Here is a 13,268-nt window from a genome sequence, read left to right as displayed (position 1 = left end):
GTTCATCCCATTGATCGGCTTCAGTTAGCAGCAGTAGCGAAGGAATCGCTCAATCGGGTTCAGTTAACAGCCATCGATCGATCGCTCGGGTTCAGTAACGCGTAGCCTGTAGTGCAATCGCTCGGGTTCAGTTAGAGCTCAACGCCTCGCTCGGGTTCAGTTAGAGCCAACGCCTCGCACACATGCGCGTACGTGTACGAGAGAAACGCGCATCGCTCGGCCCCGACCTCCCACCGTAACCGGGAACTCCTCGAAATTTTCCTCCCCCTCGCTTCTACCATGGTTTTTTCTGTCATGGACGGCCCAAAGAATATCATGCAGCTGCGTATCCGGCCCGCCCAGGACGAAAAGCCCATTTTCTGTCATGATTTTTTGTCATAGAAGTAGGAGCCCACCACATCTATGATGATACCGGGTTTTGTCACAATTATCATTATAGAAGTGTCATATGTATGACAGAAAATATTTTCGTTCGGCCCAAAATGTCACGGATGTGTCTTTTTTTTGTAGTGCGAGTTCTGGGTTAGGCGAGGCTTCTGCTGAGCTCCTGAGTTATACTTCCCTTGTCCATACTTCCTCTTATGGCTCTCAATCTGCTGCTGCTTCCCTTCAATCATAAGAGCCTTATCTACCAACTCCTGGTAATTGTTGAAGGTTGCTACCATCAACTGTATGCTCATCTCATCATTCAGCCCTTCCATAAACTTCTCCTGCTTCGCGGCATTTGTGGCCACATCATCAGGGGCATAGCGAGATAACTTGCTAAACTCATCCACGTACTGAGCCACAGTACGGTTCCCTTGGTGAGGGAGTCCTGGATTAGGGGGTGTCCGGATAGCCGGACTATATCTTCGGCCGGACTCCTGGACTATAAAGATACAAGATTGAAGACTTCGTCCCGTGTCCGGAAGGGACTTTCCTTGGCATGGAAGGCAAGCTTGGCGATACGGATATGTAGATCTCCTACCATTGTAACCGACTCTGTGTAACCCTAGCCCTCTTCGGTGTTTATATAAACCGGAGGGTTTTAGTCCGTAGGACAAACAACAATCATACCATAGGCTAGCTTCTAGGGTTTAGCCTCCTTCATCTCGTGGTAGATCTACTTTTGTACTATCCATATCATCAATATTAATCAAGCAGGACATAGGGTTTTACCTCCATCAAGAGGACCCAAACCTGGGTAAAACATTGTGTCCCCTGCCTCCTATTACCATCCGCCTAGACACACAGTTCGGGACCCCCTACCCGAGATCCGCCGGTTTTGACACAGACATTGGTGCTTTCATTGAGAGTTCCTCTGTGTCGTCACTTTTAGGCCCGATGGCTCCTCTGATCATCAACGACGATGCAATCCAGGGTGACACCTTTCTCCCTGGACAGATCTTCGTATTTGGCGGCTTTGCAGTGCGGGCCAATTCGCTTGGCCAACTAGAGCAGATCGAAAGCTACGCCCCTGGCCATCAGGTCAGATTTGGAAGTTTGAACTACATGGCCGACCTCCGAGGAGACTTGATCTTTGACGGGTTCGAGCCGCAGCCGAGCGCGCCGCACTGTCATGATGGGCATGATCTAGCTCTGCCGCCGAACAGTGCCCTGGAGGCCGCACCCGCATCAGCTCTGACCCTTAATTCGGAGCCAACTGCGCCAATCGAGGATGGGTGGTTGGACACCGCCTCGGGGGCTGCAATCTCTATGGTGATCGAGCCGAACACCAGCGCTATTCTCTGTGAAGCCTGTGACTCCAAGGAGCTGGACTCCTCTCCAGACTCCGAGCCCTCCGCGCCCCTACCGATCGAACCCGATTGGGCGCCGATCATGGAGTTCACCGCCGTGGACATCTTCCAGCACTCGCCCTTCGGCGATATTCTGAATTCACTAAAGTCTCTCTCTTTATTAGGAGAGCCCTGGTCGGACTATGGTCAGCGAGGTTGGGATGCGGATGATGAAGAAATTCAAAGCCCACCCACCACCCACTTCGTAGCCACTGTCGATGATTTAACCGACATGCTTGACTTCGACTCCAAAGACATCGACGGAATGGACGCCGATGCAGGAGACGATCAAGAACCAACACCTATAGGGCACTGGAAAGCCACCTCGTCGTATGATATATAGATGGTGGACACCCCAAAAGAAGACAATGGCGATTGAACAACGGAGGATGACCCCTCCAAGAAGTAGCCTAAGCGCCGGCGTCAGCGGCGCCGCTCTAAATCCCGCCAAAGCAAAAACGGTGATTCTGGCACGGGAGATAATAACACCCCGGACAGTGCCGAAGACAACCACCTCCAGCAAGATTCAGCACAGGAGGATGGAGAAGCCAGCCCTCATGAGAGAGCGGCAGATAGAGAGGTCGAGGACGATAATTATATGCCTCCCTCTGAAGACGAGGCAAGCCTCGACGACGACGAATTTGTCGTGCCAAAGGATCCCATCGAACAAGAGCATTTCAAACGCAGGCTTATGGCCACGGCGAGCAGCCTCAAGAAAAAACAGCAACAGCTTAGAGCTGATCAAGATTTGCTACCGGGCAGATGGACTGAAGTCCTTGCGGCCGAAGAGTATGAACTCGAACGCCCCTCCAAGAGCTACCCAAAGCGCAGGTTGCTACCCCGACTAGAGGAGGAAGCACCTAAACCTACATAACCAGCACATGATGCGGCCGACCGGCCACCCCGTGGCCGCGACAGAGAAGCCTCTCGGCCCTCCACTCAAGCCGCACCCCGGCGCCGCTCAAAAAATACCAAGGCACGGGAAAATGCGCCAGACCTGTGAGATATATTGGAGGACAAGGCAAGGCAAACAAGATCGATCTACGGATCGCGTGGGCGCCCCATGGCACGAGACGCTAATCGTCACTCCGGATACAGTCAATCCGGCCTTGCCGAACACAGTAGACAAAGCTCGTTTGAGCTGCGTTGTGATATAGCCCAATACAGAGGCGCCACACACCCACTATGCTTCACAGATGAAGTAATGGATCATCAAATCCCTGAGGGTTTCAAACCCGTGAACATCGAATCATATGATGGCACAACAGATCCTGCGGTATGGATCGAGGACTATCTCCTTCATATCCACATGGCCCGCGGTGATGACCTACACGCCATCAAATACCTCCCACTCAAGCTTAAAGGACCAGCTCGGTATTGGCTTAACAGCTTGCCAGCAGAATCAATTGGTTGTTGGGAGGACCTGGAAGCCGCATTCCTCGACAATTTCCAGGTCACTTATGTGCGACCACCAGACGCGGATGACCTTAGCCACATAATTCAGCAGCCAGAGGAATCGGCCAGACAATTCTGGACACAGTTCCTAACCAAGAAAAATCAAATCGTCGACTGTCCGGACGCAAAGGCCCTAGCAACCTTCAAGCATAACATCCGCGACGAGTGGCTTGCACGGCACCTAGGACAAGAAAAGCCGAAATCTATGGCAGCCCTCACGACACTTATGACCCGCTTTTGCGTGGGAGAAGACAGCTAGCTAGCTCGCAGCAACAACATGACCAAGAGCCCTCGTAATTCGGATACCAAGGACAGCAGTGGAAGGTCGTGTCACAACAAGCAAAAGCGTCGCATTAACGGCGACAATGCTGAGGATACAGCAGTTAATGCCGGATTCAGAGGCTCTGAACTCTGTCAGCGGAAAAAGCCATTCAAAAGAAATACTCCGGGCCCATCCAATTTGGACCGAATACTCGACCGCTCATGCCAGATACATGGCACCCCCGAAAAACCAACCAATCACACCAACAGGGATTGTTGGGTGTTCAAGCAGGCAGGCAAGTTAAATGCCGAAAGCAGTGACAAGGGGCTGCATAGCGATGACGAGGAGGAGCCCCGGCCGCCGAACAACAGTGGACAGAAAGGTTTTCCCCCACAAGTGCGGACGGTGAACATGATATACGCAACCCACGTCCCCAAGAGGGAGCGGAAGCGTGCGCTAAGGGACGTATACGTGATGGAGCCAGTCGCCCCAAAGTTCAACCCATGGTCTTCCTCCCCGATCACTTTTGATCAAAGGGACCACCCCACTAGCACCCGTCATGGCGGATTCGCCGATTGGTTCTAGACCCAATTATTGACGGATTTCACCTCACTAGAGTCCTTATGGACGGCGGCAGCAGCCTGAACCTGCTTTACCAGGATACAGTGCGGAAAATGGGCATCGATCCCTCGAGGATTAAACCCACTAAAACGACCTTTAAAGGCTCAGTTACACTTGAAGTGGTCTTCGGATCTCCGGATAATTTCCGAAGCGAGGAGTTAATCTTCGACATAGTCCCGTTCTGCAGTGGCTATCACGCACTGCCCGGGCGAACCACATTTGCCAAGTTCAATGCGGTGCCGCACAACGCATACATCAAGCTCAATATGCCAGGCCCTCGAGGCGTCATCACGGTCAATGGAAACACCGAACGCTCTCTCCGAACGGAGGAGCATACGGCGGCTATCGCAGCGGAAGTACAAAGCAGCCTCTCAAGGCAATTCTCTAGTCCGGCAACTAAACGTCTGGACACCGTCAAGCGCGCCCGGAGTAACCTACAACAAGACCGCCCGACACGTTCAGAGCAAGCGTAGCAATGCGGCCCCAACCCCAGCCCTCGCGAACTTGCGAAACCAATGCTGCGCGTACATAACTACGCTCTGGAAATACCATGGGCACAGGGGGAGGGGCACCATCACGGCATAACCGAAACGCGGCTTAAACCGCACTAGGGGCTGCCGATTTCTTAATTTTCTCTTATTTTCAGGACTCCATTCTTCGGAAGGCTCGTCCGGCAGTACAATTGCCACACAAACGATACAACCAGGGAAGCAGAAAACTACGCCGCACTACGGAACTCTAAGGTGGTCTCTATAACGAGCAATATACCTGTTTCACATAACATTCCACAGCTCGCCCCTGGAAATGACATATTTGATAGTCCCATCTTTTGCTTATCGCACTATTTGTATCGTCCTGCTTTGATCGCAGCCTTTTTAAATAAACAATGCATAGCTTCCATCTATTATTGCATTACTCTTTTTACGAATATATGTTCATTAATGACATGTTGCACCCGTACACTTTGGTACGACCAATACGCCAGGGGCTTAAGTACCCCACAATACGGTGTGAGAAGTCCGAACACTTTCACAAGTGCGGCACCCCGAACTTATAACATTATATGCATCGGCTCCGAATCATGTCTTGGGTCAATAGTTGGGTTTGCCCGGCTCCTACGTTTTGGTACCTTACGTTCCGTTATATCGGCTAAGGTAGCACTATGAGAACTACTGCGATTGTGCCCCAGTTGAGCTGGGCTAAGCACCTCAGTAGAGAAAGCTAAAACTGACCATCATGATGAGGCGAGAGCCGGTCGCTGTTCAAGAGGTTTTCGAGTCCCTAAAGACTTATGCCGCTTAGAGCGAGGAGTCGGCTTTGTCCGGCCTAGGCATGGATAGTGCCCCGAACTCGGTCTTCCCAACACTAGGGGCTTCGCCAAAATTTAAAATTATAGAATTCTATGGCTAAGTGAGAGTGTTCAAGCATTATAGTCCGATTGCCTTGTTCGCTGTGTTGAGCGCCTCCCTCGAAGGACCCAAGAATGGGAAAAAGAGCGCTCATGTTTATCCCGAACACCCCAGCACTCGTGCCATGGGGGCAGAAGCCGACGACTCGCCATCTCTCAAATTTGATAAACAGCCGCACAGAAGGTAATATTTTAAATTCAAAAAGCGTTGCTTAACGCATATGAACAAGTTTTCAGCATACAGGATCACAAATGTGAGTTTACTCAAATATTACATCTTTGGAGCATTCATCCGCTATAAGGCGGGCACCCTTCAGGACGCCCTCATAATACGCTTCCGGGACGCGATGCTCCTTGCCCGGCGGCGGCCCGTCCTTCACCAGCTTCTCCGCATCCATCTTGCCCCAGTGCACTTTAGCACGGGCAAGCACCCTACGGGCACCTTCGATGCAAACGGAGCGCTTGATTACTTCAAGCCGTGGACAGGCATCCACCAGCCGCCTCACTAGCCCGAAGTAGCTCCCAGGCAGAGCCTCTCCAGGACAAAGCCGAACTATGAGGCCCTTTATGGCCTGTTCGGCCACCTTGTGGAGCTCGACCATTTGCTTCAGCTGGTCGCTCAAAGGCACCAGGTGTCCGGCCTCAGCATACTAAGACCAGAACACCTTCTCCGTCGAGCTCCCCTCCTCAGCTCGGTAGTAGGCGGCGGCATCAGACGCACTACGGGGCAAATTTGCGAATGCTCCTGGAGAGCTCCGAACTCGGGTAAGTAACAAGTAATTCACTTTCACGTGCTTGCTTTGCATAATGAATGCCTTACCCGCCGCTATCTTCTTCATATCTCCAATTTCTTGGAGGGCTTTCTGGGCTTCGGCCTTGGCAGACTTTGCGCTTTCGAGGGCTGCCGCAAGCTCGGACGCTTGCGTCTTCGAGTCAAGCTCCAAACTCTCGTGTTTTTTCACGAGAGCCTGGAGCTCTTTCTGCACCTCCTCCACCCGCGCCTCCTGCTTCCCTCTCTCTGTGCGCTCTGCGGCCGCTCTGTTTTCGGCCTCGGACAGCGCTTTCTTAAGGGTTGCCACCTCGGTCGTGGCCCCTATAATAGCACGTTGATCCTGTCATTTTTTGCAACCACATCTTCTCTATATACTTGCGTAAGGTATTACTTACCTTCCTTCTCCTCGAGTTGCTTCTTGGCATGGCTGAGCTCGTTCTCGGACCGCGCGAGGTTTTGCTTCAGCGTATCCACCTCCGCAGTCAGTGTGGCGGAGGCCAGCAGCGAAGCCTGCATATGCATATTGACTTGATTATGTTAGACTCCTGTGAATGTTATTAGATCCTCTATTCGGCTTTTCTTTCCGAACGCCGAACAGAGCATCAGGGGCTACTGTCTATGCGGTAATATTTTTTACATATTCTTTACTTACCTCGAAGCCTGTTAGAAGGCTGGCACAGGCTTCAGTCAGTCTGCTCTTGGCGGACTGAACCTTCTGGATCACCGCACTCATAATAGTGCGGTGCTCCTCGTCGATGGAGGCGCCATTAAGCACCTCCAGCAAATTGTCCGGTGCCTCCGGTTGGATGGAGGTCACCGGCTCGGTAGGCTTGCTCCTCTTGGAAGGAGGCTGCCTACCGGAGTCCGGAACCGTTGAAGGTTCCGACGCGGTGTCCGGCTCAAAGCCGAACTTGGAGCCCTTGGGGGTTCTATCCCCTTCACGCCTGGAGTCGGGGAGGTCGCCTTGCGGCGCCTCCAGGACCACCTCCTCCTGGCTTGGAACCTGTTGGGACGCCGCCTCGGTGTCGTCCGTAGGACGGCGGGAGGTAGCCGTCGGAAGCGAATTCACATCCGACGAATCCAGGGAACCGCTCGACGACACGTCAAGCCGGTCTTTGGGTGGACTGCATAAACATGTTCGACGTAAGGAAAAGTTGTGCAATGGGGGAATACTATGAATCACTCTGGTATCCGGACACTTACGATCTCGCCAGGGGCTTGGCCCTGTGCGGCCACTCCTCTTCACCGTCGTCAGTGTTGGTGGAGTAGTCCGGAGGAGGGGTCTTCCCCTTCTTGGACCCTTCGGCCTCCCCAGTTGGGGCGGCCTTCCTTTTCTTCCCTCCCCCCGCTGGAGGGGGAGAGGTCTCTTCTTCCTCCTCCTCGTCTTCATGGGAGGAGTGCGCCTTGGAGTCGTCAGATGATGAATCCGACACCTCCTGGCGCTGGGCACTCTTTCGAGTCCCCGTGGCCTTCTTCTTGGCCTTCTTCTCCGGCACCACATAGGGTGCCGAAACCAGCAGCTTCGCCAAGCGAGCGTCCGCTGGGCCTTCGGGCAAAGGAGACGGATAGTTGATCTATTCGGACGTCTCTTGCCAATCATGTCAAAGGTAAGGGAGCTTAGATCCTGCATAGAGTCAAACTATGAAAAACTAATACCTGTAAAAGGTAAAAACAGCTTACCGCACGAGCATGACGCTGCGTGCTGAATCCGCGATCCTCGGTAGCGGATGCGGGGGCCTCGGCACCCTTTAAAAGCACCTTCCAGGCATCTTCGTACGTCGTGTCGAAGAGCCTGCTCGGAGTTTGGTGCCGCACCAGGTCGAACTCCCACAGGTTGAAAGCCCGTTGTTGACACGGGAGGATCCGGCGGATGAGCATAACCTAGACTACGTTGACAAGTTTGAGCTTCTTGTCCACCAGGGTTTGGACGCATGTTTGGAGTCCGGTCAGCTCTCCTTTTTTACCCCACGATAGGCCCGTCTCTTTCCAGGAGGCGAGCCGCGTAGGGGGTCCGGATCGGAACTCGGGGACTGCGACCCATTCAGGGTCACGCGGCTCGGTGATGTAAAACCACCCCGACTGCCACCCCTTTAGGGACTCCACAAAGGAACCCTCAAGCCATAGGACGTTGGGCGTCTTGCCCACCATGGCGCCTCCGCACTCCGCTTGGGTGCCGCGCACCACCTTCGACTTTACATTGAAAGTCTTGAGCCATAGGCCGAAATGAGGGCGGATGCGGAAGAAAGCCTCGCACACGACGACAAACGCCAAGATGTTGAGGACAAAGTTCGGGGCCAGATCGTGGAAATCTAGGCCATGGTAGAACATGCGCCCCCGGACAAATGGGTGGAGAGGGAAGCCCAGACCGCGGAGGAAATGGGGGAGGAACACCACCCTCTCATGGGGCCTAGGGGTGGGGATGAGCTGCCCCTCTTCGGGAAGCCGGTGCGCAATGTCGTTAGACAAGTATCCGGCCTTCCTTAGTTTTTTGATGTGTCCCTCCGTAACGGAGGAGACCATCCACTTGCCTCCCGCTCCGGACATGGCTAGAGAAGGTTGAGGTGGGGTGTGCGGACTTGGGCGCTAGAGCTTGAGTGCGTGGAAATGGATAGGCAAAGGAGGAAGAAGGCGTGGATGAAAAGGTGGATCCCTATCCCCTTATATGGGCGGACGCGACTATGCGTCCCCACCAGCCTGGTAAAACTCGCTTATCTCCCAAGCGCCGTAATCAGTGGCGCGGTTGGGTTACCCACACCCGTATTGATGAGAATCCGGAATAAGGGGACACGATCTCTGCTTTGACAAGACGTGCCAAGGAAACCGCCTCGCTAAACGCGCTGAGGTAGAACAGTAAAATGATTCGAATAAAGACTTGGTCGTGGTGTGATGTCACGCTATGGAATATGTCAGCAGATTAGATTTGTGTAAATATTATTCTCTCTATGGCAATATGTGGAAACTTATTTTGCAGAGCCGGACACTACCTTTGTGTTCAAAATCTTCTATGAAGTACTTGGAGGAGGAACCCGCCTTGCAATGTCGAAGACAATCTGTGCGCCGGACTCGTCGTCATTGAAGCCTGGTTCAGGGGCTACTAAGGGAGTCCTGGATTAGGGGGTGTCAGGATAGCCGGACTATACCTTCGGCCGGACTCCTGGACTATGAAGATACAAGATTGAAGACTTCGTCCCGTGTCCGGAAGGGACTTTCCTTGGCGTGGAAGGCAAGCTTGGCGATACGGATATGTAGATCTCCTACCATTGTAACCGACTCTGTGTAACCCTAGTCCTCTCCGGTGTCTATATAAACCGGAGGGTTTTAGTCCGTAGGACGAACAACAATCATACCATAGGCTAGCTTCTAGGGTTTAGCCTCCTTGATCTCGTGGTAGCTCTACTCTTGTACTACCCATATCATCAATATTAATTAAGCAGGATGTAGGGTTTTACCTCCATCAAGAGGGCCCAAACCTGGGTAAAACATTGTGTCCCCTGCCTCCTATTACCATCCGCCTAGACGCACAGTTCGAAACCCCCTACCCGAGTTTCGCCGGTTTTGATACCGACACTTGGCGTAAGTTGCGGAACTCCCGCTTCTTCAACTGCATAGCTCCAGTTGAGACATGGGCTGTGCGGAAAGCTTGCTGGAACTGGTCCCTAGTGACATTGGCTATGGGAAAAGTGGTTGTGTAATTCTCCCACCATGAGGCTGCTGGTCCATCCAATTGATGTGCGGCAAAGCGCACCTTCTCAGCATCTGTGCAACCTGCGGTGGTCAACTCCCTTCCAATACGGCGTAGCCAATCATCAGCAACTATAGGCTCGGTGCTACTGGAATACACCGGCGGCTATAACTTTAGAAAACGGGCTAGGTTGTCCACTGGCGGCGGGTTGTTGTTGTTGTTGCCCTGGTTCTTAACTAGCAATTGCATCAAGGCATTCTGCTGCTGGATCAACTGGGTGAGCTCCGATGGGAAAGCAAAACCGGTGTCATGTCTCAGAGGCATCTGATGGGTTTAGATGGAAGAGATCAGAATAGAAAAGGGGTCTAATGAGAAAGCACTACCCATATGCACATGAGACAAACACAATCATTTAACTCAATCAATCAAGCAAGGGCATACAAGCGGTCCAGAACTATCGCAAAAGTGCTCAACTACTACTAAATACATGGGGGGATACTAATAATATATGGTGGTCCTCTAGACATTTTGATCGGTGGAAGATTCCATGATGTCTGCTCCAGCTTCATCTTCAAAGTCATCATCACTAGGATCAGAATCGATGTCGTCGATGATGATGTAGTTGTCCGGGCAAGTGGAATCGTCGTCTTCTACTCCTGGTGCTGGTCCTCCCATGAATACTCTGATCTTCTTAACTAGGTCATCATTGTTCTCCAGTAGTGTCTTGATTTCCTCCTCATATCCATCGCGTGTAAACTTGAGTTCTTCCTCCAGCTCGATGATCCTAGTCTTCGCCTTCTTCAAGTCCATCATGTCTGCGCACATCTGGTTCTCCTAACGTCGAATGTGCTGGTTTAACTCCTGGATGAAAGCTGCAATGGATCTATCCTTCTTGGTGTTGATTACTTCCCATTGCTCGTCTCGGCGCCCACATATCTGGTAGATAGTGTCCTTGAGTTCACTGTTGTAGACTTCTCCAATGTGTCCCATAGTAATGTGGGCTGCCATGCTCTTGCCTAGACTCCAGGTGGGTGCTTCGAAAGAAAATTCTATGGGTTTAGAAGTTGGCGAGAACGTCCTTCCTGGAACTTGTACTTGAATCATCCAGCGCTCCTCTTCTGGTAAGGTGGCGTTATACGTCCCGGTGAAGCTTGGTATTCCTATGTTCAAGTACCTAGTGACTTCCTTAAAGTGGCGTCCAAAAGGTGTGTCTTCATCCGGTTGTGCAAACTTGTTCTTCATCTCCGTCATCCTAAAGAGTAGAAAATGGAGAGGAGTCAAAAATGAGTAGAGAAGAGTGACCTATGGTTTATCTTAGTGGTCGTGTCCTACACTCAACGTGTGCTCTGATACCATCTTGTAGTGACCCGACCTCAAACGGTCAAGTCTCTGTGCTTCAGTGTCATCCCTGGATTGGTAATGCTGAGACACACAGTACTCGAAGGATTTATAACAGAGTAGCAATCACACACTTATTACATCGAATGTCTCAAGAGAGAACTTATTACAATAATATGGCTTAAGGCCATCTAATACAATAACAGCGGAAGGCTTGGAAGATAAAGTGAGTCCATCAACTCCAACGGCATAGCTGAGCTGCACGGCAACGACCTAACGAACCTTACTCCTTGTCTGAAAAGTCTGGAACATAATACGTTGCAGCCCGAAAACGGGTCAACACATGGAATATGCTGGCAATATAACACAGTAGAGCATGAACAGAAATAATGCTATCACTATATGCATATTTGGCTGGTGGAAAACTCTATGGTTATAGTTTTTGCGAAAAGCAAATTTTTCCCTACAACAAAGGAATATATTTTAATTTAACTATCATGGTGGTTGAAACATTGAGAAGGTACCCCCATCTCAATCCCAATTAAAGTAGTTAACAACCAAACAATATTAATTAAAAGTGATGAGATACATGTGATAACCCAAGTACTAGATACTCAAGATTGTCCATAACCGGGGACATGGCTAACCATGATTAGATTGTACACTCTGCAGAGGTTTGCGCACTTCTCCCCACAAGACTCGATCGCCTCCATTGGATTTCTCGCACTACATGGAGTTTAAGAAACGGATGACCGAGACACAGTCTTTCAGAAACATTAACTCTCTACTCCAGGTAGACCATGCCAAACCTACAAAACCCACTACCTGCTGATCCACCTCTTCAAGAGCTTCACGTAACTTACTCAACTATGCTAGAGCCCATAATAGCTTGTGGCTGCACACGGAAGTTTCTAGCATGAATCATCTCTGTTCCCTTTGAGCCTGGGTGGCAGTCCTTAGGAAGATCACACGGGTACCCCGGGATTTCCAAAAAAACAGACAACACTGGGTTCCCTAGGTGCCTCAATCCACCCAGATGTTTATTTAAGTTGCCACCTTAAGTTGAACCATTAATTAACAATCTCACATCTTTCATGGATTTCACTCAAACCCAAACCACGTCTACGAGCATAGCGTAGCATAGCAATATAAGCAACGCGTAGAAGTAACTCCCAAGGGTTTGATAGTAACAGGGCAATAGGTTCTACCTCAATAATACTTCCCAACCCACAAGTTAATGACATCCTAATCATGCAATGTTTGAGGATTGGAACTAATGCATAAAAACCGGGTATGAAAAGAGTATGATCAATGTGTTACTTGCCTTGCTGACGATCCGCGAAACCTAGGGACTCGTAGTAACACGCTTCGCACTCCGGGAATTCTATCACAAACAAACAATAGCATACATAAGCAACAAGCAAGAATGCACAAGCAAAACTCAAATAAGAGAGGTTGACCAGAAAGTTCAACTTAAGAACTCCGGTTTGCAAAAAGAATCAAATCAAACGGAGCAACGAAACTCAAACGGCGAAAGAAACAAGATCCGTTTACTAATCTGAACTAAGGTCAAATTTTACAGTACCAAAATATTGTTTAAGTTGATTAAACGAAAAGAGGGTCTCGAGACGAAGATCTAGGCGCTTGAATCGCCTGATTCCGACTAACGAGCGAAAAGATAAACAGAAACTAAGATCGGATTAGAAATCGCGATCGAAAATAATCGTAGATAAATCCGATAAAAGAAAACTGATGAACGGACTAAAGAACGAGCGTTCGTTAGCTGTAACTAACGGGCGAAAACCGTTCGTTTAAATGAACGTACTAGCGAACGTCCGCCTATTAGAAGAACCGAGAAAAAAACCGGCGAACCGATCTAAAAAAACGAACTTGGGTTTCTAAAAAAACCGAACGATTTTAACAAAAAAACCGGCGGCGGATCGGCGCGGTACCTT

The sequence above is a fragment of the Triticum aestivum genome, chromosome 2A (assembly GCF_018294505.1).
Source record: "Triticum aestivum cultivar Chinese Spring chromosome 2A, IWGSC CS RefSeq v2.1, whole genome shotgun sequence".
NCBI lineage: Eukaryota > Viridiplantae > Streptophyta > Magnoliopsida > Poales > Poaceae > Triticum > Triticum aestivum.
Note: the sequence above shows the minus strand (reverse complement) of the source record.